The 27,239-nt window shown below is 37.3% G+C and overlaps 1 long non-coding RNA gene across 1 annotated transcript in view; it reads right to left on the reverse strand.

Annotated features, from left to right (window-relative positions):
* The window catches only part of LOC114678812 (uncharacterized), a 103,863-nt gene that overhangs the window by 49,862 nt on the left and 26,762 nt on the right, over positions 1–27,239 (reverse strand). Inside the window, exons 2-3 of the long non-coding RNA XR_003730355.2 lie at positions 10,842–11,301; positions 9,236–9,268 (exon numbers count right to left, since the gene is read on the reverse strand). This is a non-coding gene — a long non-coding RNA (uncharacterized LOC114678812). The remainder of the gene's footprint in view (positions 1–9,235; positions 9,269–10,841; positions 11,302–27,239) is intronic.

Genomic DNA, 27,239 nt, shown 5'->3' on the forward strand with positions numbered 1-27,239 from the left:
TTCACTAAAACAAATGTTAAAGGAAATTTTTTAGTAGAAAATGTATAACACCAGACAGAAATTTGGATCTACACAAAGAAATGATGCACACTGGATGTGGAATAAATGAAGAAAATATAAATTTTATTTGCATTACTTATAATTAGAACAGAGATTAATAAACATTTATTCTAGGAAGACCCAGATTGTAAATATTTTATGTATTGTGGTCACACAGTCTTTGTGACAACTACCCAACTGTAGTACTCTAAAATGTAACTACAAAAAGGAAAAATAATAGTAACATTTTGTGCATTTAAAGCACACACAAAAGTAAAATATATGACAACAAAAAAGCACATATACAAGTAAAATATGTGACAACAATGATACAAAAAATAAGATGAGGAATTGGAAATACTGTTATAAGATCCTTATACCACAGGTAAAATGGTATAATACTACTTTAACTCTGATTAATTAAATACGTATATTGTAAATCCACGGCAACAACTAAAACAGATTTTTTTTTTTAAGACGGAATCTCACTCTGTCGCCCAGGCTGTAGTGCAGTGGTGCGATCTGGGCTCACTGCAAGCTCTGCCTCCCACGTTCACGCCATTCTCCTGCCTCAGCCTCCGGAGTAACTGGGACTACAGGCGCCTGCCAACAAGTCTGGCCAATTTCTTGTATTTTTTAGTAGAGACAGGGTTTCACGGTGCTAGCCAGGACGGTCTTGATCTCCTGACCTCATGATCTGCCCACCTCGGCCTCCCAAAGTGCTGGGATTACAGGAGTGAGCCACCGCACCTGGCCAAAAAGGATTCTTAAAAGTGATATAAATAACAAACCAATAGTAGAGATGAAAGGGAGTCATAAAATGCAATCAATCAAAAATAAGAGAAAAATAATAAATGATACAAACAAGAAACATTTCACAAAATGGTAGATTTAAAATTAGCCATATTGGCAATGACATTAAATGTGAACTATCTAAACACACCAATAAAAAGGCAGAGATTATTCAACTAGATAAAAGTCAAAGCAAGACCCAACTACATGATGTCTATGATAAACCAACTTTAAATATAAATTAACTGATAGGTTAAAAGAATGGAAATAAAAATGGCATACAAACACTAATATAATAAGAAAGCTGGGAAAGCCATATTGATACCGAGAAAAGTAGACTTAAGGATAAGGACTATTATAGCAGATAAAGTGGAAGAATACAAAAGGATAAAATGGTCAATTTTCTACACAGACATAACAATCCTAAAGACATATTTACCTAAAAATATGATTTAAAAATACCTAGACCAGATGTAGTGGCTCGCACCTGTAATCTCAGCACTTTGGGAGGCCAAGGTGGGAAGATTGCTTAAGACCAGGTGTTTGAGACCAACCTGGGCAACATAGCCAGACCCTGTCTCTACAAAAAAATTCTTCAAAATTAGCCAGGCATGGTGTCACGCACCTGTATTTTTAGCTACTTGGGAGGCTGAGGCAGGAGGACTGCCAGAGCCCAGGAATTTGAGGTTGCCGTGAGATATGATTGTGCCACTACACTCCAGCCTGAGTGACAAAGTGAGAACCTGTCTCTTAAAAAAATAAAAATGTGCAAATAAGATAAAAATAACTAAAGGAGAAACAGACAAGTGCACAATTATATTTGAAGTCGCCAACACTCTTCTTTCAGAAATTGGTAGAAAAAGTAGACAAAAAGTAAGTAAGGATATAGAAGAGTTGAGCAATACAGTTAACCAATTTGACCTAACTGACATTTATAGATCAATCCAAGAACAGCAGGATACACACTTTTCTCAAGTACACATGGAATATTCATCAAGACAGACTATCTTCTGTGCCAAAAATCAAACCTTGACAAATCTGAAGGAAACAGAAATTATACAATATATGTTCTCTGAACATAGCTCAATTAAACTAGAAATGAAAAACAGAATAACATCCAGAAAATTCTCAAATATTTGGAAATTAAACAATATACTTCTAAATAATCCATGAATCAAAGAAGAAGTTTCTTTGAGCATTACATCCAGGGTCCTGAGAATCAATCCACCCCACCCACTGCAGCCTGTACCTATGTGTACCATAGGGAAGCCTGAGAACAGGCTAATGCCATTCACAGCCTTCAGCAGTGGTGACCATGCATGCCATCCGGGGCCTGAGGATAGACTTGCCTGGTTCATTGCCACCACCACTGGAACCCCAGCATACCATCTGAGGGCCTGGGGATTGATTCATTCTGCCACTGAAGCTGGCACCCACACACACCATCAGGGAGCATGATGACAAGCATGCCTCATCCACTACCACCACTGCCACTGCCCATGCATGTTATTCAGGGCCCTTAGGATCTATCCATCCCACTTACCACCACAAGTACCTACATGCACCATCAGAAGGCCAGAGAACAGGCCTATTCCACCTGCAACCACTGGTACCAGCACATACCTTCTGGGGGCCTGAGAATGTACCTATCCCATCTGATGCCACCAACTAGGTGCACATCCCTAGAGCCCAAGAACTAGCTTTCACAGCCTGCCACCACCACTGCCACCAGCACTCCCTCACATGCACCTCACATGGACCTGGGGACTGGCCTGCCCACCCTACCAGTGCCACTGCTGGCACCCACACATGTCACTCAGGGCATGAAGTCTGGCCTACTGCCACTCCTGCCATAGCCAACACCATGAACACCACCCAAGGGCCAAGAACCCACTCATTTGCCTGCCTGGCCCACTGCTGTCACTGGCAGCACCCAAGCAACCTGCCTAGAAGTCCAAGAACTGGCCTACTCAAATCTGCTACCACTGATACCAGCATACACTGGTCAGGAAAACAAAGACCAGCACGCCTGGCCTGCCACCACTACTAGTGCTCAAACATTAGCCAACCTGGCATCCCCATCCCACCAAAATGCCATCACAGCCTCCATTAACATGCACAGCCTAAACCACTAAGGAGCTCAAACACCACTGATGCTGATTACAGTTGAAGAAGTCATATGGAGACTACACTACTGCTACCCAGAATCAAAGCCAAAATACCTATAGATATATCTATAGGAAAAGTCTTTTCCTGAAAAAGCCAATCCATAAAATTCAAAAAAGTGATTATTATATCAGATGCATAGATATCTCGTGTAAGGGCAAAAGAAACATGAAAAAGCAAGGAAACATGACACCTTCAAAGGGACATAGTAATTCTCCAATAATAGATCCCAAAGAAAAGGAAATCTATGAAATGTCTGAAAAAGAATTCAAAATAATGATATTAAAGAAATTCAGTAATACGTAAAAGAACAAGATAAATAATACAAAGAAATCAGAAAAACAATTTAGGATATGAATGAGAAATTTACCAAAGAGCTAGGTATCACAAAAAAGAACCAAACAGAAATTCTGGAACTGAAGAACTCATTGAATGAAATAAAAATATATTCAAAAGTTTCAACAATAGACTAGATAAAGCAGAAGAAAGAATTTCTGAACTCAAAGGTCTTTTGAAATAATACAGTCAGACAAAAATAAAGAATAAAAAAGAATGAAGCCTATGTCTTTTATGGGACACCACAAAGTGACCACATATTCAATTTTTTCGTGTCCCAGACGGGAAAGAGAACAACCAAAGGGATAGAAAACTGATTTTACAAAACAGTAGCTGAAAAGTTACATAGTCTTGCAAGAGATTTCGACATCTAGATACAGGGAAGCTCAGAGATCCTCAAATAGATGCAATTCAAAAAGATCGTCCCAATGGCACATTATAACCAAACTGTCAAAAGTCAAAGACAAAAGTGAGAATTCTAAATACAGCAAAATAAAAGTGTCTAGTCACTTATAAAGGAACCCCATCAGAATAACAGTGGTTTTCTCAGCAGAAACTTTACAAGCCAGAAAAGAATGATATATATTCAAAATGCTGAAAGAAAAAAAGAAGCTGCCAGGGAAGAAGACTATACTCAGAATAAATAAAGTATTTCCCAGACAAGAAAAAGCTGAATTCATCACCACTAGACCAGCCCTACAAGAAATGTTTAATAGAGTCCTACACCTTGAAGTAAAAGGACAAATTCCACTATCATGAAAACACACAAAAGTATAAAACCCACTCACTGGTAGAGCAAACACACAAATAAGGAAAAGAAAAGATTCAAATGGTATCACTGTGGAAAATGACCAAAACACAATAATAAACAATAAGATTGGAAAAAAAAAGAAAAAAAATGATATATAAAACAGCCAGAAATCAATTAATAAAATGACAGGAATAAGCCTTCACATATCAATAACCTTGAATGTAAACAGATTAAACTCATAACAATTCTACATACCCAATACTAGACCACCCAGGTACATTGAGGAAGTATTATTAGATTTATGGGGAGAGATTCACCCCAATATAAAAATAGCTGCAGACTTCAACACCCTACTCTCAGCAATAGACAGATCATCTAGACAGAAAATTAACAAGGAAACATTGGATTTAAATTGAACCTTAGACCAAAAGACCTGGCAGACATTTACGGAATAGTTTTATCTAACTGCCACAGAATACATATTCTTCTCATCAGCACACAGAGCATTCCCTAGGGCAGACCATATGTTAAGCCACAAAACAAGTCTCAAAAAAATTTTTAAATTTGAAATCATATCAAGTATCTTCTCAGACCACAATGAAATAAAACTAGAAATCAATAACAAGAGAAACTTCAGAAACTGTGCAAAATACACGGAAACTAAACATACTTCTGAACAACCACTGGGTCAATGAAGAAAGTGATGAGGAAATAAAAAAAAATTTCTTCAAACAAATGAAAATAGAAGCACAACATACCAAAATCTATGGAAGACAGCAAAAGCAGTGCTAAAAGAGAACTTTATAGCAATAAACACCTACCCAAAAAGGTAGAAAGATTTCGAATAAATAACCCAATGATGTACCTTAAGGAACTAGAAAAGCTAGAAAAAACCAAACCCAAAATTAGTAGAAGGAAAGAAAGAAGATCAGAGCAGAACTACACAAAATACAGACTTAAAAAAATAAAAAAACACAAAGGATCAACAAAATGAAAAGTTGGTTTTCTGAAAGATAAACAAAATCAATAAACCACTACTAGATTCACAAAGAGAAGACTGAAATAAACAAAATAAAAAATAGAAATGCAAAAGATCATCAGAGACTATCTGAACAACTACAAACTACATACACTAACAAACTGGAAACCCTAGAAGAAATAGATAAATTACTGGACACATACAACCTACCAAGATGAAACCAGAAAGAAATAGAAAACCTGAACAGACCAACTTGAAAAATCAAGGAAACATGACATCATCAAAGGAACACAATAATTATTCAGTAAAAGATCTCCAAGAGAGAGGAAAGTAAAAGTGTCCTAACAAAGAAAAGCCCAGCACCAGATGACTTCACTGACAAATTCTGCCAAACTTCCAGAAAGAACTAAAACCAATTCTCTTCAAACTATTCCAAACAATAGAAGAGGAGGGAATTCGCCCTAACTCATTCTATGAGACCAGCATTACCCTGATATCAAAAACAAGCAAGGATAAAACAAAAAGAGAAAACTACAGGCAAATAACCCTGATGAACATAGAGGAAAAGAATCCTAAACAAAATACTAGCAAACCAAATCCAATAGCACATCAAAAGTATAATACACCATAATCAAGTGGGATTTACCTCAAGGATGCAAGGATAGGTCAACATATACAAATCCATAAAAACAGATCGCATCAAGAGAATGAAGGACAAAAACTACATGATCATCTCAATTGGTACAGAAAAATCATTTGATAAGATTCAACATCCCTTTATGATAAAAAATCTCAACAGATAAGGCATAGATGGAGCATACTTTAACATAATAAAGGTCATATATGAAATATCCCAGTCTAGCCAACATGGTAAAACCCTGTCTCTTCTAAAAATACAAAAATTAGCTGGGGGTGGTGGCACATGCCTATAACCCTAGCTACTCGGGAAGTTGAGGTGTGAGAATCGCTTGAACCCTGGAGGCGAGGTTGCAGTGAGCCAAGATTGCACCACTGCACTCCGGCCTGGGTGACATAGCAAGACCCTGTCTCAGAAGAGAAGAAAAGAACAGAAAAACCCATAGCTAACGTCATACTGAATGAGGGAAAGCTGAAAGCCTTTCCTCTAAGAACTGGAACAAGACAAGGATGCCCACTTTCACCACTCCTATTCACATAGTATTGGAAGTCCTAGCCAGAGCAATCAGGAAAGAGAAAGACATTAAAAAAGCATTCAAATTGGAAAAAAGAAACTCAAACTGTCCCTTTTTGCAGATGTTCCTTTTCTAGATCTTCCATCTAGAAAAACTGAAGATTCCACCAAAAAGCTCTTAGATATGATAAATTCAGTAAAGTTGCAGAATATAAAATCAACATACAAAATCAGTAGCATTTCTATACATCAATAATGAACTAGCTGAAGAAGAAATAAAGAAGGTAATTCCATTTACAATAGCTATCAACAAATAATACCTAGGAATAAGTTTAACAATGAGGTAAAAAACCTCTCAAGAAAAACTACAAAACACTGATGAAATAAATTGAAACAACAAACAATGGAAAGACTTCTCATGATCACGAATGGGAAGAATATTGCTAAAATGTCCATACTCCCTAAAGGAATCTACATATTTAATGCAATCCCTATCAAAAGGCCAGTGTCAGTTTTTTACAGAAATAGAAAAATAATCCTACAATATGTATGGAACCAAGAAAGAGCCCCAAAAGCCAAAGCAATCCTGAGCAAAAAGAACAAAGTTGGAGGCAGCATACTCACTGACTTTAAAATATGTTACAAGGCTATAGTAACTAAAATAACATAATATTGGTATAAAAAGACACATACACCAGTGGAACAAAACAGAGAATCCAGAATTAAATTTATGCGTTTACAGCAAACCGATTTTCAACAAAGTTACCAAGAATATACCTTGGGGAAAAGATGGTCTCTTTAATAAATAGTACTGGGGAAATTAGGTATCCTTATGCAGGAGAATGAAACTGGACCCTTTTCTCTCACCATATACAAAATTCTGCTCAAAATGGATTAAAGACTTAAACATAAGACCCAAAACTATAAAACTACTGCAAGAAAACATAGGGTAAACGCTTCAAGAAACTGGTCTAAGCAAAGATTTTATGGCTAAGACTTTAAAAGCACAGGTAACCAAAACAGAAATAGACAAATGGGACTATATTAAACTAAAAAGTTTCTGCACAGCAAACGAAACAATCAACAGAGTGAAGAGACAACTTGTTGAATTGGAGAAAATATTTGCAAATTATTCAGTTGGCAAGGGACTAATGTCTAGAATATGCAAGGAACTGAAACAACTCAACAGTTGTTGAAAACAATCCGATTTTTAATGATCAAAGGATATGAACAGACATTTCTCAAAAAAAGGCAAAGAAGTGGCCAACAGGTATATAAAAGAATGTTCAGGCCGGGCGCAGTGACTCACGCCTGTAATCCCAGCACTTTGGGAGGCCGAGGTGGGCAGATCACGGGGTCAGGAGATCAACACCATCCTGGCTAACAGGGTGAAACCCCATCTCTACTAAAAATACAAAAAATTAGCCGGGTGTCGTGGCGGGCGCCCGTAGTCCCAGCTACTCGGGAGGCTGAGGCAGGAGAACGGCGTGAACCCGGGAGGTGGAGCTTGCAGTGAGCCGAGATCCCACCACTGCACTCCAGCCTGGGCGACAGAGCCAGACTCCATCTCAAAAAAAAAAAAAAAAAAAAAAGAATGTTCAATGTCACTAATCATCAGGGAAATGCAAATCAAAACCATGATTAGATTTCATCTTACCCAAGTTAGAATGCTTGTTATTAAAAAGATAAAAAATAACGGTGCTGGCAAGAATGTGGAGAAAAGCAAATTCTTATACACTATTGGTGAGAATGTAAATCAGTTCGGCCACTATAGAAAATAGCATAGCGATTTCTCAAAAAAAAAAAAAAAAAAGCACTACCATATGATTTAACAATTCCATTACTGGATGTTCATCCAAAGGAAAGGAAGTCAGCATTATCAAAGGGATACCTGTACCCCCATGTTTATTGCATTGCAACACTATTCACAATAGCAAAGACATAGAATCCACCTGTGTCTATCAACCAACAAACAGATAAAAAAAAATGTGATACATTTACACAATGGAATACTGTTCTTCCATAAAAAAATGAAATCATGTTATTTACAGCAATGTGGATGGAACCAGAGATCATTATGTTAACTGAAATAAGCCAAGCACAGAAAAACAAATATTGCATATTCTCACTCATATGTGGGAGTTGATCTCATGGAGATAGAGTAAAATGATGGTTACCAGATGCTGGGGAGGGGGATGGAGAGATGGAGAACAGTTGGTTAATAGGTATAAACACATAGTTAGACAGAAGAAGTAAGTTTCAGTGTTTAACAGAATAGTAAGGCAACTATAGTTAACAATATATCATATATTTCCAAATAGCTAGAAGATTTGAAATGGTTGCAACACAAAGAAATGACAAATCTCTTAAGTGACAGATATCCTAATTACCCTGATTTGATCATTACACATCATATGCATGTATCAAAATATTACATGTACGCCATAAATATGTATATTTTATGTATCAATAAAAATTATATAAATATGTGCACACACACAATACAAGTCTCAAGGAAAATATTAACATATTCTGAACTCGATGAAAAGAAAAATATTACATATCATCATTTTAAAATTAAGCATATACCTACCATATGATCCAGCCATTCCACTCAGATATTTACCTGCAAGAAAAAAAGAAAAAAGAAAATATGTTTATACAATGACCTGTACATGAATGTCCTTAGGCTCTTTATTTGTAATTGCCAAAAATAGAAGCAACCCAAATGTCTATCAACAGGTGAATAAATCAACAAATTTTGGTATAGTCACACAATGGAATACTACCTACAATGAAAAGGAATACACATATTTTAGTATATTCATTAAATGTAATAGAAAGGAATGAACTATTAATATTACATGTACGCCATAAATATGTATATTTTATGTATCAATAAAAATTATATAAATATGTGCACACACACAATACAAGTCTCAAGGAAAATATTAACATATTCTGAACTCGATGAAAAGAAAAATATTACATATCATCATTTTAAAATTAAGCATATACCTACCATATGATCCAGCCATTCCACTCAGATATTTACCTGCAAGAAAAAAAGAAAAAAGAAAATATGTTTATACAATGACCTGTACATGAATGTCCTTAGGCTCTTTATTTGTAATTGCCAAAAATAGAAGCAACCCAAATGTCTATCAACAGGTGAATAAATCAACAAATTTTGGTATAGTCACACAATGGAATACTACCTACAATGAAAAGGAATACACATATTTTAGTATATTCATTAAATGTAATAGAAAGGAATGAACTATTAATATATACAACAATATAGGTGAATTTCAAAACTATTATGCTGAGGGAAATAAACCAGGCAAAAAGGAGTAAATATTATTCCATTTTATAAAATTCTAGAAAATGCAAATTAATCTGTAGTGACAGATCAGTGGTCGCCTGGGAATGAAGGGTGGGGTGAGGAGGGATTACAAAATGACTCAAACTTTTAGGGGTGATGGCTATGTTCACTGTCTTGATTATGGTGATAGTTTCATGGGTATGTGAATATATCAAAATGTATCGAAACTATGTATTTTTAGATATATGCAGTTATTGTATATGTCAACCTACACAAAGTTGTTAAAAATGAATCAGCAACATTCATGTGAACTTGCACAATCTGAGTTGGTTTCGAGTAAATATCTTGCCGAACTCAGGATCTGACCATGAGCAACCTCTCTACCCTCCATCCACTCCACTCCTCTGTAGAACACACGAGAAAAAATATGAGAATTTTATCAGAGCTAGAGTCTTTCACAAAATTTTGATGGAAGGGCTAAAGCTTAAATTGATAATACCAGCTTCGAAAAAAAATCCCAGAGGGAACAGCCTAAAAGAGAAATATAATCCCAAAAATAACTGTCATCCCTAACCTTTACATGTAGCATCTTTCAGCCTATTCAATTATTTCCCTCTCCGGACCATGATTACCATCAATGGCATCAAGTTCTCCATTATGCCATAGGGTCATTTTTTAAAAATTGCCTGGATCCTCTATTAAAATGCTGGGTTGCCTCATGATTAAGTAGTTTTCACTTTTTATTCACAATAAAAAGCTCAGACTGGGCGGTTTTATCACTGCTTATTCTACATCTAGGGAAAAATCATCCCCTATTTGGCAGCAAAAAAAGCCAGTAACTCATTTCAATGCTGCAACAGGCCTTGCCTGCTAGTGGGCACACCCTGGCTTCAAGAAGGCTTTGGATGTGTGAAGACCATACATTGCCATGATTTACTCAAATAAAATAATAAACCAGGCCATGAAAAGTTAGAGAGAAACGTATAATTCTGCAGCCTATCTGCATCCGTTCAATTATGTTAGCATTCATGACCGATGTATTCAATTGAACATCATAATGATATTTGCTGTTCCTGGTTTTGAGTTAATTTCCTTACAGAATTAGCATTTTGTTTTTCTAATTTCAGAGCATATTGAAAACTGTTCACTACTTAACTAAATCCAGCATTATGAATGTTTTTCCTAATAAGGCAGCCCCTTATGCCCCTTCCCACATTTGATAATTCAGTTTTAAGAAAATAAATGCTTTTCAACTTAGTGATGGGGCTCAGGCCTCATGAGCATTTGAGCATTGCAATCTCACCTTTCACACAGGATGAATCTCTGATGCCCTTATGATCCTCAGCTCTTGCTGGATGAGGAATAGTTGTGGCTAATAGTCACACGATAATCTTTGGCAAGTGATTATTGCCATTTAGAACCCCAACTCTCAAAGGTGCATTTCTTCTCTTTATTGTTTCTCCTGGAGCTTTATCTCATAGTGTGTTGTGGTTATTATTACTTTTTAAAGCAATGGGAAGTTGCTATTATCTGCAACTTTGATTGAATTTCTTGAGCTTGTTCTTTCTATTGCCACATTAGTAAAGGCACCAGGAAACACTTTGTATTTATCCTCTCTTCAACGTCAGCTTCCCCTGGATCCTGGCTGCTCAGGTAAGTGAAATTTTCCAGTACCAATGTCCCCCCAGTCTTCTCATTTTTTATCTCTCAGCTAATTGATCTGTCATCCTTCACTCTTCTTATTTGCAATGTCTGGAACATTCCTGAAAAGTAAAACAACAAGGCCTAAAATGAACACTTAAGAGAAATTATAAGTCATCCTCTCAATTTTACTGGAAAGGCAGTATGGAAGGATTTGATGGCAAACTGTGTTTCCGTTCTTCTTAGAGAAAGAATCAAATCCCTTCAGATGACTATCTTAGCTATAAATTTAGGTATCTTCTTCAGAATGTTCCCTCAGGTTCTCCTGTGGTTTTCCTATTGGTATTGATAAATTCAATCACAGATTACTCGGTCAGCAGTTTATTAGGCATTTGTAGAACTCTGATTTGAAATTTGCTACTTTATATATTTGGCCAGTAACTTAAGGACTATCAGAACAAGAGACACCTCTATGATTTTCTGAAATCTCTATTTCTTTTAGGGATTCAGTAACCACATGGAGGGCAGAGTCATTTGCTGACCTAGGAGCATCTCAGACTGAAATTGTACCGGATGGATGCAGAATCAAGTCTGCGTATCTGTACCCCTGAAACAAGTAAAGAAAGACAGTTGGACATTTCCAAAACACAGGGTCAAGCAGTCATTTGTTAAGAGAGGGTTGCTCTGGGAGATAGTTGCAGGGGTTGGAATAACACATCCCAAACCTCCCTTTCCCTTCCAAAACACAAGTCAATAGACCTGCCTTACATTAATTTATCTAAACATTTCCTAACCATATTTATATTTTCAGTCTGTATGAACTCCTGGGGTAATGGATCTGAGAATCACTGTTTAAGAGGATTGATTGTGTTACCTTGTAGGAAAGTAGAAATGGAGTGAGATGAATCATTCAGGCAGAATCATTGTGCTGCAGGACAGATGGAAAGGCTCGGCGAGCACTCGTGCCCCTCCCTGTTACAGAGCATCTGGCCGTGCCTAGCCTTGGTGGGCTAGAGAAAAAAATACAACTCTCGCCCTGCCAGCTGTGTTTTCCATCTTAATTGAAAACTTACACTGAAGCTATAGCTAATATACTCAGTTAGGCAGTGCAAGCCCTTAGCCTTTCTTTTGGCACAAGCAGCTGTTGACATCTTTCTGGAAAAAATATTTACTACTACCTGTGAAGTTGCTTTGTACGACTAGGTGATATTCAGGGTAAATAAAACAGGTATGGCTCTTGACCCTTGGGGAACTTAGTGGGGAGAAGAAGCAAACTCAGACAGACAAATAGAAGTTTACAATAGATGTAAGAGATCAAGTAGCTATGCAGAGATATCAGTAAATTAAAAAGAGATGATTATATATTTACAATATATACCAGAAGTGCCCTTCCTTGCAAGTATCATAGTTAGATGGATGGGGGGTGGAGAGAGAGAGAGAGAGAGATGCTCTCCACATATATTCAAAAACTGGAAGAAAATTTAAAGAGACTTGCTTCTAAATCTGTTAATACAAATGAAGAGATGAACAGTGTTCAGTAGATTTGTTACAAGAGGAAAGTACATATTGGGCACCATATTTTTAAGAGAATGAGTGTGATATGGAGAAATAGGCAAAATCAGATAAAAATAACTGTAATGGAAATAGAAGAGGTGGAGGGAACTTCTATTAGGGCTGTGTGTATATGGGAGAGGAGGAGATGGAAAGATCTGAGGTAACAGAGATTTCTAGTAAAGTTCTTGGAAACTGGAGTACATACAGTCTGGGCATCAGGACTTTTCAAAATCCTCCAGGCAATTCTAATGTGCAGCCAAGTTTGAGAAGCACTGATCTGTATCATCCTACAAATGGCCACCAGATCAAGTTTTCGATTGCTTTCATTTTATTATTTCCTTTAACAGAAGATTTTTTTTAACAATTATTGGCTAGGTATCATCTATTCTTTCGTTTTTGTTTTTTTTTTTTTAACAAATAAATGGTAATAGCCATAGATAATTGCTTTACTGCTTTGAATCTTGGGCTTTGACCTGTATATTGAAAATAATAACTACTTATAGCTTTGCTTTAAAGATAAAAGGAGGCAATGTTTATAAATAAAGCATTTAACCAGTGTTTGCTACAGAAAATATGCAAGAATAGCGGCAATTACTGCTACTAACTCTCAACATTCTGACAGATGATCTTGCCACAGTCTCCACTCCACCCCATGAAGGCATCTAGCTAACTTCCTCCATATCTTTGTTCATGTTGCTCTTTTCCCTGATAATAGGTCTTGTTCCTCTTGATTTAAGCCCTGCCTTTCTGAAGTTCTACCTCCTTGAAATCTTTTTAGGACATATCCCCATATACTTGGTCCTAAACAATCTCACCTCATTTTAGTATCCCTAAAGACAAATTATCCTCAGTTAAGTTGATCTTGAATTGTCTCTTCATTTTACTATGCATGCTAAGCATTGTCTCTGCAATTATGTTACAAATTTCTTGAGAGCCGGTATTTGGTTGTGTCATCCATGGCTGGACGTGGGGAAGCCTGTTTATTGTGTTTAATGAAATAGTCATTCACATATAAGAGACACTCAGCAGATTGTAATTTCCAAATAGGCAGGAACCTTATATGCAGGATTCATCTATATCTCCCTATGACCTGGAATAATACCTGATACATAATAGGTGCTGGTATTAGTTTGCTAGGGCTGCCATAAAAAGTACCAAAGATGGGGGACTTAAACAACAGAAATTTATTTTCTCGTAATTCAAGAGGCTAGAAGCCTGAGATCAAGGTATCAGTAGGGTTGGTTTCTTCTGGGACCTGTCTCCTTGGCTTATAGATGGCATTCTTTCCTTGTGTTTGTGTCTTAATTTTCTCTTCTTATAAAGACACCAGTAATGTTGGATTAGGTCTCACTGCAATGGTCACATTTTAATTTCATTACCTCTTTAAAGACCCTATCTCCAAATATACATTCTGAAGCATTGGGATTTAGGACTTCAAAACATTGAATGGGAGGGGGGAGTGCACAATTCTGCCCATAAAAGTGCCCAATAAATATTTGTTGAATGAATGAATGCCCAACATGTCCTCATTGCCTAATCCAGCATTACTGCTTAGTGCAGTCTGACATTTATTAAGCATCTATTATGTTACTATCTTAGGAGTTTGTGCTAGGAAGATGAGTAAGCTATGGTTTCTGCCTGAAGGAACTTACATGTTAATGGAAAAAAAACACTGCACACAATTTCAATAAATGGGAAATTAATTTAAAAGTATGCACAGGGAATATGTAGGACAGAAGGAAGCCATCTAGTCAAGCTGGGGGTTCAAGGAATGCTTCCTTGAGGAGGTAATTTCTCAAGTGAGTTTTAAAAGATGAATGAGAATTTCACAGGAAAGAAGGGCAAGAGGCCATTGATTTTAGTATTAGGCGATCACACTGTCTGCAGAGTGGTAGATGGATTTAAGGCAGGGGCAGTATTAGAGGCATGGAAGAAAACAGACACAATTAACAACAGTTCAGGTGAGAGATGAAGGGATTTGGGTGGTGGTGCAAAGAAGTCAGTAGGCATGAGAAACATTTACAGGATAAAATCTGCAGGTCTTATTGGTAATTGAATATGGGAGGGGTACAGAAGCAGAGGCATAAGGACAGAGTAGCTCAAAGAAGTACTGAAGAATTTGTGGCCATAGTTTAAAACCACCACAATCTGCAGCACATGGGAAAGTGTGAGAAATGCAAATTCATAGAGTCCACCTAGACCCACCAAACCAAAATCTCTAGCGGTAAGGCCCAGCAATCCGTGTTTTAATAAGCTCTCCAGGTGATTCTGACACTGCTCAGAGGTCCTGCTCTCATAATGAGAAACTTTTTCTGTGTGTTCAGGAAAAAAATATTTTCTTACTGTTGCTTCTAATAACTCTCATTGAATTATTCATGTCCCAGTTCTTGCTGAATATCTCCAAACCAATTAGTTGAGTGAAAGGAGACATTATGGGGGTGGTTGGGGTATGCGTGCATGCGTGCATGTGTGTGTGTGCTGGGAAAAGAAGTGGAGAGAATACCCAAACACAAATGATCTCCATGCATCAAAAGATTTTCCAAAATCTGTTTTTCATCATTTATTACTTAAATTTAATTTGTGGCCAAGCTTTTCTAGTAAGGTTTTTCTAGTAAGGTTGCAATTAAAATAAAATGTAAGCAGATCACAGAAAACGTTATACTTTGGGGGCAGGATTTGGAAAGCACAAATTTATTTACTTATTTATTTGTTTATTTATTGTCACTCACTGTGCTACCCAGGCCTACTAAAAAGAGGATGCATTAAAATAACTAGCTAGTCAATATCCCGATCGATGTTTCAGCATAACCCCATGGTGACCCTAATGCAATGACCTTTGAAGTCCAAACTCTTCTGCCTCACAGGTTATTTCCAATTGACTTAATACAAAAGGTTCAGGTGCAAAACCAAATCATTCAATTCCTGGAAAATCATTAGTAGTTAAGTAATTAAACAATCACTCACTTATTAACTTTTCTAGGTACTTTGGTCACGCTTGACAATACCAAGATTGCCTGGTAATTATATAAATTATTCCTATTCCTGGTTTAGTAGCTACCCAAAAAATATATTTTCATAAAGAATATATAATAGGCAGGGACGTAACCTTCAAAGTGGGGTTTGGGGGAATAGAAATAAGGTGACAAATTCTCCTAAAGAAGAATTGCTAATTCAGAAAACATGTTTGGAGCAAGTGGCGTGAAATGGTAGAAACAACAGTGATTTGTTTCCTGTATTGTTTGAAATTTTAATAATAAGCATGAGCATTTCATATTAGAATAACAAAGGTGCTGTCATTTAAAATTAAAATAAAAAGGAAGGAAAAAATCTGGATGAAGGAAAAAGCACAGGGATCAAAGTCAGAATGTCCTGGTTCAATTCCTGATTCTACAACTTATTACTTGTGTGACCTTGTGTCAAAGGTGTTTGAACCAGAGCAACTCCATCTTGAATAGAAGCTGGGTAAAATAAGACTGAGACCCATTGGGCTCCATTCCCAGGAGGACAGGCATTCTAAGTCACAGAATGAGATAGGAGGTAGTTACAAGATACAGGTCATAAAGACCTTGCTAATAAAACAGGTTGCAGAAAAGAAGCCAGCCAAAACCCACCAAAATCAAGATGGTGATGAGAGTGACCTCTGGTCATCTTCAAGCCTCATTATATATTAACTTTAATGCATTAGCATGCTAAAAGACACACCCACCAGTGCCATGACACTTACAGATGGCATGGCAACATTCAGAAGTTACCCCATATGGTCTAAAAAGGGGAGGAACCCTCAGCTCCAGGAATTGTCTACCCTTTTCCCAGAAAACTCATGAATAATCCACCCCTTGTTTAGCATATAATCAAGAAATAACCATAGAAATGGGCAACCGGCAACCCTTGGGGCTGCTCTGGCTGTGGAGTAGCCATTCTTTATTACTTTACTTTCCTAATAAACTTGCTTTCACTTTACTTTATGCCCCAAATTCTTTCTTGCATGAGACTCAAGAAGCCTCTCTTGAGGGTCTGAATCGAGACCCCTTTCTGGTAATGCTTGGACATGCTACTTAGCTGCTCTGGGCTTCAGCGTTCTTATCTTTAAAAGAGAAATGTGTACCTCCAATGGTTGGTATAATATTACAGGAGCTGGGCCAGGTGCCATGGCTCATGCCTGTAATCCCAACTCTTTGGGAGGCCAAGGCGGGCGGATCACGAGGTCAGGAGATCAAGACCATCCTGGCTAACTCGGTGAAACCCCGCCTCTACTGAAAATACAAAAAATTAGCCGGGCGTGGTGGCGGGCACCTGTAGTCCCAACTACTCGGGAGGCTGAGGCAGGAGAATGGCGTAAACCTGGGAGGCAAAGCTTGCAGTGAGCTGAGATTGTGCCACTGCACTCCAGCCTAGGCAAGAGAGCAAGACTCCGTCTCAAAACAAAACAAAACAAAAAACAAATATATATATATATATGGAGTTATTAATAATATATGTAAAGCACTCAGCACAAGCCTGTCAAGGTGTGTACTCAACAATAGTAGCTTTTTGCTGTATTAGTAGCTTTTGGCTCAGCTCAGATCAGAATTTAAATCCCAGTTCTCCTACGTACTAACTATATGTACTTGGTCCAATCATTTCACCTCTATAAGTCTTGTTTGTTGGTTGGTTTTTTGAGATATATATATAAAGATATATTTTGAGACATCTTTCAAGATCTGAAAGAAACATTCACCATCTATCCTCTCTGAGAGCTTCTACCTGTGACGTTTCATCTACATAACAAGACCACCTTCGCTAGCAAGGATTCCTCTTCTCCTGGTCCCATCCGTGTTTTACCACGAGACAAGATTATCTATCATTCAAGGCTTCAGAGAACACAGAGCAGATATTTAAGAAATGATGGCTATTCTATGTTAGCTCTTTAGAACGGATTTTAACGTTCACATCAATTTGCCTTTGCCTGTTACTTGGGCTCAGTTCAGTCCTTACTACTGTCCTGTCCACACTGGCACTGGCAGGGAACTCTCTTCTTAAAGAAGAGATGGTTTTCTTCATTTTGTGTTTGTGGGAAGGCCCTCTTACATACGCCTGCCCTCAGATTGTCCCAGAACAATGGAACATGGAGACCCCACAAACCATGGGGAAAAAGATAAAATCATGCCTTTTAATAAGTGAATAAAGATGATCCCAGACATATTCTGTAGATGTTTTCCCATTTTTACCAAACAGTCCCTGTCTTATTAGAATGTATTCTTAGCCATCTGGCTTCCATCGAAGCCTAAAATTCAGTCAGGCACAATAAGACAATATGATAATGAAAGAAAACAAATATTTTACCCCAAAATATAATTCTTGGACATATTTTGAGATGGCTGTTCAGAGAGCCAGCAAACAGAATTAGCCCTGGAAAGCTGTCTTTTTTAGGGGCAGATTTGCATCTGTAGAGAAAATCTGCATTGAGGAAGCCAGGCTTTCTCTGAGAGCCTTCTCTCATCCAGACCTAGGAAAGATGAACTGAGAGTCTGACATCTTTCAAGATCTGAAAGAAACATTCACCATCTATCCTCTCTGAGAGCTTCTACCTGTGACGTTTCATCTACATAACAAGACCACCTTCGCTAGCAAGGATTCCTCTTCTCCTGGTCCCATCCGTGTTTTACCACTCACCAAACCCCTATTCTTTCTGGAACTTCAAGATGGCATAAAAGCATCAACCACCTGCCATTTTTTTACGTTCTATTTTGTATGACTCCCACACACATTAATAGCTTTGTGTGCCCTTTCTTCTATTAATCTGTCTTTTGTCAGTTGATTTTTAGCAAACCTTCCGACGGCAAGGGGGAAGTTTTCCATTTGCCCCTACGAAAAGAACTGGATGAACAAGATGACATAAAAATACAAAACCATAAAAGAAAAAGTGGTTAGATGTGACTACATTAATTTTGTTTGTTTATTTTAGCATCTCCAAGGCAAAAAGACAATATAAAAATAAAATGTCAAATGATACATGAAAAAAATTATGACATGTATGGCAGTCTAAGCATTAATGCTCTTAATACCATATACAAAGAGCATTTGCAAATCATTAATATGAAAAGGACCAGTGTCTCATTAGAAAAAAAAATAGGCAAAGGAGATAAAGAGGACATTCACAAAAAAAGACATACAAAGGATGAATAAACAAAGGAAAAATGGTCAACTTAGTTAGTAAACAAATAAAAATAAAGTTTCATCAGATGGTCAAAGGTTTTATAAATGGAGGATTTTTGGTGTTTGAAAGGACGTGGAAAATGGTATTTTGTATACTGTTGATAGAAATTTTCAGAAGGGCAGCATATATCTGATAACATGTACCAAAAACTTAATGTGCACATCATTTGATCTCATAATTCCATTTTTAGGAATTCATCCTAAGATAAATATATATAAAAGGGTATTTGCTACAGAATTGCTTATAATAGAAAAAAGTAAAACAAGCTAAAAATCTAACAATATGTCATTGATTAAAAACAATAATTAATCAATGCCTTATCTATACAGCAGAAAACATACTTTCATTAATTATATATATCATAGAATTATACCTATTGGGAATAGGTAGCTATCCAGGCAGAGAAACCAGCTTGTGCAAACGCCCTATAATGGGAAGGGCTCCAGCTCCACATGGGGTTTTGCAATCAGCTTTACCTTTGCGGGAGTCTGCCCTAAGTTAAGCCTGAATGTGAAACTTCACTAATCAGGGCCCCTATCTTTTGTGTTCACTGCTATTTGCCAAGTGCTTTGCACAGCCCCAGCACAATACACCTGTTAAACTGCCCTGCATGCCATTTCTATAGAAGTGTTTCTCTGTGGATATACGGAAGAATGCTCAGCAAATGTTAACAGTGGTGACCTCTCAGTTGAAGGGCTTGGGGGATGCTTTCTTCTTTCTACTTTTATGTGTTGCTTGAAATGTTAATAATAACCATGAGTTGGCTTCATAATTAGAAATAATTGTGTTATTGTTCTTTTAAAAGTTTATGAAGAAAAAAAAGATCTGGATGTAACAGAAAGTACCTACTAGCCATTGAATTCAGATATTTTTGGTTTATTTCTTGAACATAGCCTCTTACTCTTCTATCAAAGGCTACAAACAAGGCAGCCACACTTGACTGTCAGTGGCTGAAAAGACACCTGACACTGACACAGTCTGGGGACAGTCAACAGTATTTGGCTCACATTCAGAGAGAAGCCGCCCCCAACCCCAGACCTGCAGTGCTGGTTGCCCCTCCATGGAAAGGAATGTTCTTCCCTTCCTTCCACCACCTGGCAGCAACACACCACTTATCCTTTTACTCCCAACTCAGCCTCACCTCCTCTGGAAGCTTCCTCAATCCTGGCGCTTTTCCTCTATGTCCCTGCAATGTTCTCTTCATTGCTCTTGTATCACCATCTCTCTAGAGTTCTAAGTGATCCATTTACTTACCTGTCTCATTCATTCTCATGAGCTCCTTGAAAGCAGGAAGGCTGTTTTACTCTATAGTTAATAGTTTTATGCTATTTGCAGGCCCAGCCTATCACCCAATACATAGCAGAAGCTCAATAAGTACTTGTGAATGAACAAGCAGACAGTAGCAACTTTATCCTGGGCTTTGCCATACAGTTATTACTATGCCCTAAGAAACTTTCCCACACTTCAAGTTCTTTTGCAGCTGGCTTGGCCTGGCCCCCCAGCTGTGTCAGGTACTCTGCAGATACCAATTCACATGACTACATTCCTGGTCTGAGGGATGGAGGTGGTTTACCTTCCAAACATCAGGGAGGTCAAAGGATGCCACCCTTATGTATCCTCTGACTGCCTCAAACTCTGTTCAAATAAAAACAAGATGGGAGACCAGTTTAAAGTCAGATCAAAGCTTCTGAGGCTTGTCGTGTGTCCAGACACCAAAGCATTCTGAAGGAAAAGGCAATATTTCTCCAATCCACGTTTTACCAGTGGATAGAAAACACACACTGATCCTGATCCTTGCCACCCTGCAAGCAGAACTTTCTCACGCATGAAAGGGCTCTGGGCAACCCAGCAGTCACATTTTCTTACTCTGAACCCCTCTACCCATGAGCTTCCGGGTGGGTTTACACCAAGCAAGCCCGGGCAGCCCAAGTTATAGAAATGTTACTAGAACAAAGAGGAAGAACAAAAACTGTGAAGTTACGTGTGTTGACAGACCAGCGATGTTTTTATCTGATTCAGTGAGTTTTTCTCTGAGGTTTAGCAGGAATTGCAAATGCTGAGCTGTTCCACCTGAGCTGAGCTTTTAAAATGCTGCTGCTTTGGAATCAGAACTGTAGGAAAGAATAATGCTTCCATTAACAACAAGAAAGAGTGTTAGAACAGTATCTTTCTAGTACTTCAAAAGCAGGACAGGGTCCAGGGACGAGACTCTTGGGAAGCACACTGGCAACATTAGCTTCCAGGTCATTCTCACCCTGCCCTCTTCATGCCTAACAGTGACTTCCGTCTAGGAATATATTTCATGGGAAAATCCAAAATACAGGGAGGATCTTCCACTGTTTATATTAGGAAGAAAGGAAGGGAGGGAGGAAGTAAAAAAGAAAGGAGGGAGAGAGGGAAGGAAGAAAGGAGGGAAGGAAGGAAGGAAAAAAGGAAGGATTAGTCTAAAAACCTACCATTTACAGATATTTAAGAAATTAATGTAATTCTAGTGACTAGTTTATTGTGACTCCATTAAAATGATTTTGAAGAGTATGCAACAACACGGAAAATGCTTACTATATGACTTTACGAGAAAATACAGAATATGAATACATTATAATCACATAATTTTGGGAAAGACAGAAAAGTATAAAGACAAAAGTAAACAAAAATTAACAATTCAATCACCCAGGGAACTATTATTAACAGAATGTTTTCATCCAGTCATTTTTCACTTCATGTAGGTACATATATACACAAACACGTATTTTAATGAAATAAAATTGAGATCTCATGATGTATACTTACCTTTATATCCTACCTTTTTTTACACATTTTATTTATCGGCTTTATATATTCTTTAAAAATATGATTGTCAATACTTGCATAGAAGTCTATCATATGAACATCCCATGATATATTATGTTGAACCATATAAAAATGCTGCTTTGTAAATCAACATTTTATATGATTCAATAATTTTATATCAGCAGTTTTAAATGATTTTACTCAGTATTTACCTAATTCTCATTTGGAGGACTTGGGTTACATTAATTACAATGCAATCATTATCAATAAATATTTAGTACCTTTGCACTTATTTCTACAAGGAGAATTTGTAGATAAGCATATTTTTAAGATCCCTCAAATGTTTTTTCATATTGCCCTTCAGAAAACTTGTACCTATCCACATTCCCATAGTAGTCCTTCTCATATTGTTTTTACTGCACTCCAAATGCAAGAAACTGCTTATATTTTCTATTTAACACATGATGTTCTAGAAAAAAAATGCCATTTTTTCATACTTGCCATTTAAGACAACAGTTTCCCCAGAATAGGGCCTGTTCCGGGGTGGGGAGGGGGGCGCGGAAGGGAAGAGATAGCATTAGGACAAACACCTAATGCATGCGAGACTTAAAACCTAGATGATGGGTTGATGGATGCAGCAAATCACCATGGCACATGTATACCTATGTAACAAACCTGCATGTTCTGCACATATATCCCAGAATTTACAGCATAACAACAATTTTTGAAGAAAATGTTTTCCTGGAATAGTTGTGAATAATTTATCTCATCAAAGCTTGTTTATGTCAGGAGAAAGGACTTTCTGTTGAAGTCTTCTATCTGGACAGATCAAAATTAGAAATCAGTTCTGAACTTTAGGGTAAAAAACAAACAGGATATGTTCTGGGGCAAAGTAAATACAGCAATGGGAAAAAACACAGGGAATTCGAAATTCCAGGGTTAAGTTGAGATTTTTCAAGGTTAGAATCTAGTGAGGTTATGGAAGCCCACTAGTTCAGACTGAAACAGAATGAAGCATGAAAGGATGATCACCAATAAAAGGATGTTATGGAAGCCCACTAATTCAGACTGAAACAGAATGAAGCATGAAAGGATGATCACCAATAAAAGAGAGCTCTTGGATGTCTTTGTTATTTGGTGATGTCTCCATCTCTGCCAGCATAACACCTGCATCCCAATCAGCATTCACTTCTCTACGGTGACCTGTCACCCAGCTGTCACAACCTCACATGGTGGCACAGTGTTGGTTGATGGGTAAAGTCTGAGGGGATAGAAATTATAAAAAGATGGAAGGGAGATAATTTAGAGAGTGCCCTCTTAGGGGAATTTCTACTAGCTCCTTTTAATGCAAATCACCACTGGTTCAGATAAATAGCCTCACAAGGGTAGTAAGTAAATCTTTGGCCATTCTGGCCATCTTCTCCACAAAAGACAAAGGAGAATTTTGGAAGGGTTACAGAGGCTTCCAGGGCCCACTACAGCCAGGGGCCTGCCTGGGACTTCTTTAAAGAGAGCTTAAAGGGTGACTTTGTTCTCCAGAAAACAATCTAAAGAAAAGGCAGAAACTCTCTAGCCAAAGTGACCCCAGGCCAATTAAAACATGAAACTGAATAAAAATATGGAGACCTTTCAAGGGAAGGCTCCATAATGAGCAGGTGCAAAAGCTTCTTTGAGCCATGGCAAGTCCCTGCTTCCCAATAAAACTTCGGATCCCCCAAGTTTGCTTGGCTGGGGACTCCTCTAGGAACAGAGCACAGAGCTCTCCTGGAGTCTTTGAAAGACATTTTCACAGATTGCTATAAGCCCACCAGCACCAGGTACACCATCAGCAGAGATGCTTAAACCAGGAAACCAGCTTGATCTAGCTCATGAATGCAACCACATCTGATTTTCCTTCTCCCAGATCACTGGCTCTAAAGACATTCAAGCTGCAATAACTTAGTTTCACACATCACAAGCCACTACGTTTCACACTTGTCAAAGATTAATGAATTACATTTGAGCTGTGGGTCCAGGTCTGGACCTGACCCTCGTCTCTGTGCAGTTTCCCCTCCTTTCAGTTTCTCAGATGCCTGTCCTATGGGGCAACCAGTCATAAAAACAGATAGGAGACAGAAAGTGGGCCCTGAAGTTTCCACATTTCAGAAAAGATCAAGAAACTCAGCTTTCAATCCTCTTAAAAATGTTCCTCCTCCTACGTCTGATTCAGAAGGCATGCATGCAGAACTAACCCCACACAGAACTTCTTAATTATATATAATAACTTTTCCTCTCATAGTTTCTCTTCATATAGAGGTTTACACCAGTGGCTCTAATATTCTTTCCATAAATACTTATTTGGGACATATCTCCATACATAACCATTTCCCACTGCCAATGTTGGATATTGCGTACATTAATATTACTTTCCCTCTTCTCAATCTATGACCAGTACTTGAAAACTTCATCTAAAATATGCTTTGGGGATTTAGGGTTTCTGGAAGACCCACTTAAAGCCTTAGAGAACATCTCTGGGGTTAGTATCTATTTTCAGGAGCCTTGGACAAATGTTTTGTCTCCTATTCTTAAATGTTACATCACAGAATTAAGACGAGGCCCCTCCTATATTGTGAATGAATTTGAAGTAGAATTATATCTGAAGGGGTTTATAAAAATATATTTTATGTTTTTGTCTAGCCTGTTTACATAGTGGTAATATTTACAAGTGAAACCCAATGTGGCACTTAATTGAGTTTGTATTTTTTCCAAATATATTCTTAGCCCCCAATTATTTAACTCCCATGGGAAATGGTCAGATCACACTTTTTCCATTTCAGAAGAGAAGAAACTGATTATATTTTAAACCATTTTTTCACTTCTAGTATAATCAAAAAAGTTTCTACCAGACTCTAGCATCCAACAGATAACAACTACAAAGCATGGACAAATTATACAAAGAAAAATGAAATATCCAAAGGTACTAGAGAGTAAACTCAAGTAGGAAAATTCTGAAAGGAAACTGAGATTTGATAGAAGGGATTGGTGCAGGTGAGTTAAGAGTATTTATGTCTTCTGCTGAAAGGCAGGTCAAAGTCAGTGCCACACAGAGTAACTAAAATTCTAATAGAAAAACCAAGTCTTTCTAGACTAAAGAATCAAAGGTCATAATTTGGGGCAACCACAGCTACTGGAAAATAGGCAGGAAAATCCCTGAAAAAGTGAACTAGTGAGAAGGAGCTCCAAATTTTCTACATATATTTTTTCTAAGTATCTGAATCACCCCTGAATCACATATGTATTTGGTAGACTCAATGCACCTCAGCAAAGAAGAAAGAAAGAAACAACAAGAAAAGCTAAACTGGTCAGGTGCAGTGGCTCACACCTGTTATCTCAGTACTTTGGGAGGCTGAGGCAGGAGGATCACTTGAGCTCAGGGGTTTGAGATCAGCCTGAGCAGTATAGTGAGACCCTGTCTCTATTTTAATGATAACAACAACAACAACAACAACAACAACAACAAAGAGAGAGTATGCTATATAGTTTGAGCTACAAAGGTAATTGCCTGCTGAAATAAAACATCAATAGTCTTCAGAGGGAAGTAATACAAATCAGAATACCTACAACCAATCATTCACAATGTCCAGAGTATAATATGAAATTTATTACCATATGAAGAAACTATCCCCAGTAAAATAAAGAAATATATTCTTACAATGAATTCAAAGATAATAAATCTCTATTGAGAAACAGAAACCAATTAAAAAAAGAATTAAATTGAAATTTTACCACTGAAAATCACCATATCTAAAAGTTAAAATTCACTCATTGTGCTTCATAGAATGGAAAATACAGAAGAGTCAGTAAGCTTGAAAACAGATAAATGGAAATGATCACTCTGAAAGACAGAGGGAAATAGATTGAGGAAAATAGAATATATACTCTTGAGCTCATGGACCTATGAAGCAATAACTAAAGATCTAACATATGTGTCATAGGAGTCTCAGAAGGAGAGAGGAGAGGAGAGTTGAGAGTGAGCATTAAAAAATATGTAAAGGTATAATGACTGAAAAGTTTCCAGATTTGTTAAAAGATTTAAATTTACAGATCCAAGAAGCTTAATGAACTTCAAACAGGAAAACTGTATGTAGTTTCATCATAGTTAAACTGCTAAAAAACAAAGATAAGGAAAAAAGTCTTGAAAGCAGTCAGATAAAACCACACATTACACACAGTAGAACAATGGTTGAAAAATACTAACTTCTCATTTAAAATTTTGGAGCCAGAAGACAGTGGAACAATATCTTTTAAATAACTAAAAACAGAACAAATAAAAATCTGTTACACCTGAATTCAATATGCAGTGAAAAGATCTTTCAAGAATGAGGCAAAATAAAGACCATTTTCATATAAAATAAAACTAAAAGAATTTATGATTAGTTATCTGCACCAGAAGAAAAGCTAAAGGAAATTCTGCAGGCTGGAAGGAAACAATACCAAATAGAAACACAAATTTATAGAGAAGAATGTAAAACTTCAAAAATGGTAAATATCTTGGTAGACATAAAAGACCTTTTCATCTTTATTTCTTTTAAATTCAGAAGGCTATTTACAAAAAAGCATAACATTGCCTCATGGAATTCACAATGTATGTTAGCATACTACATGTAATAACTACAGCACAAAGGACAGAGGTAGCATGGACTCATACAGCTGAAACCCCTAGAATAACCTTTAAAAATAATGCACAAAGGTGTATCTAAAAATACAATAGGCATTTTTGGTTGGTTTTTTTGTTTGTTTGTTTGTTTGTTTGTTTTTGAGAAACAGGGTCTTGCTCTGTCACCCACGTTTCAGTGCAGTGGCAATGATCATAGCTCACTGGGCTCAAGTAACTCTCCTGCCTCAGCCTCATGAGTAGCTGGGACTACAGGCATGCACCACCGTGCCAGGCTAATTATTTTATTTTCTGTGGAGGCAGGATTTCGCTTTGTTGCCCAGGCTGGTCTCAACTCCTGGCCTCAAGAATCCTCCTGCTTTGGCCTCCCAAAGTGCTGGGATTACAGGTGTGAGCCACCACACACAGCCTACAATAGACATTTTTAGAAAGCAATCCTAGAGGAGAAAAAAGGAAAAGCAGAAAAATAACAAAAAAAATTAATAAAACAGTAGACCTAAATCCAACCATATCAGTAATTTTATTAATTGTTTATAGACCAAACAGAAATTGTCAGAATTAATTAAAAAAAAAAAAAAAAGACAAGACCCAGTTACCAGAAATGCACTTTAAATCCTATAAGGAAGCCAAGAAGCATATAAGCAGTCCAAGCCATAACACAAAAACAAAACAAAAAGCAAATTTATGGAAAAAACTTGACAAATCTCCACAAAAGTCTATGCTTGAGAAAATAGCCTCTATGACTTTTCAAACCTTATGCTTCAGAACCAAGTACACAATTTACTGATTTTAGCCAGACAGCAAGATCATTTTCTATATTCAACTTTATCTCCATTAACATATAAAGAATTATTCCACATGTAAGT

Source organism: Macaca mulatta, chromosome 6, assembly GCF_049350105.2.
Source record: "Macaca mulatta isolate MMU2019108-1 chromosome 6, T2T-MMU8v2.0, whole genome shotgun sequence".
In the NCBI taxonomy this organism is placed as follows: Eukaryota; Metazoa; Chordata; class Mammalia; order Primates; family Cercopithecidae; genus Macaca; species Macaca mulatta.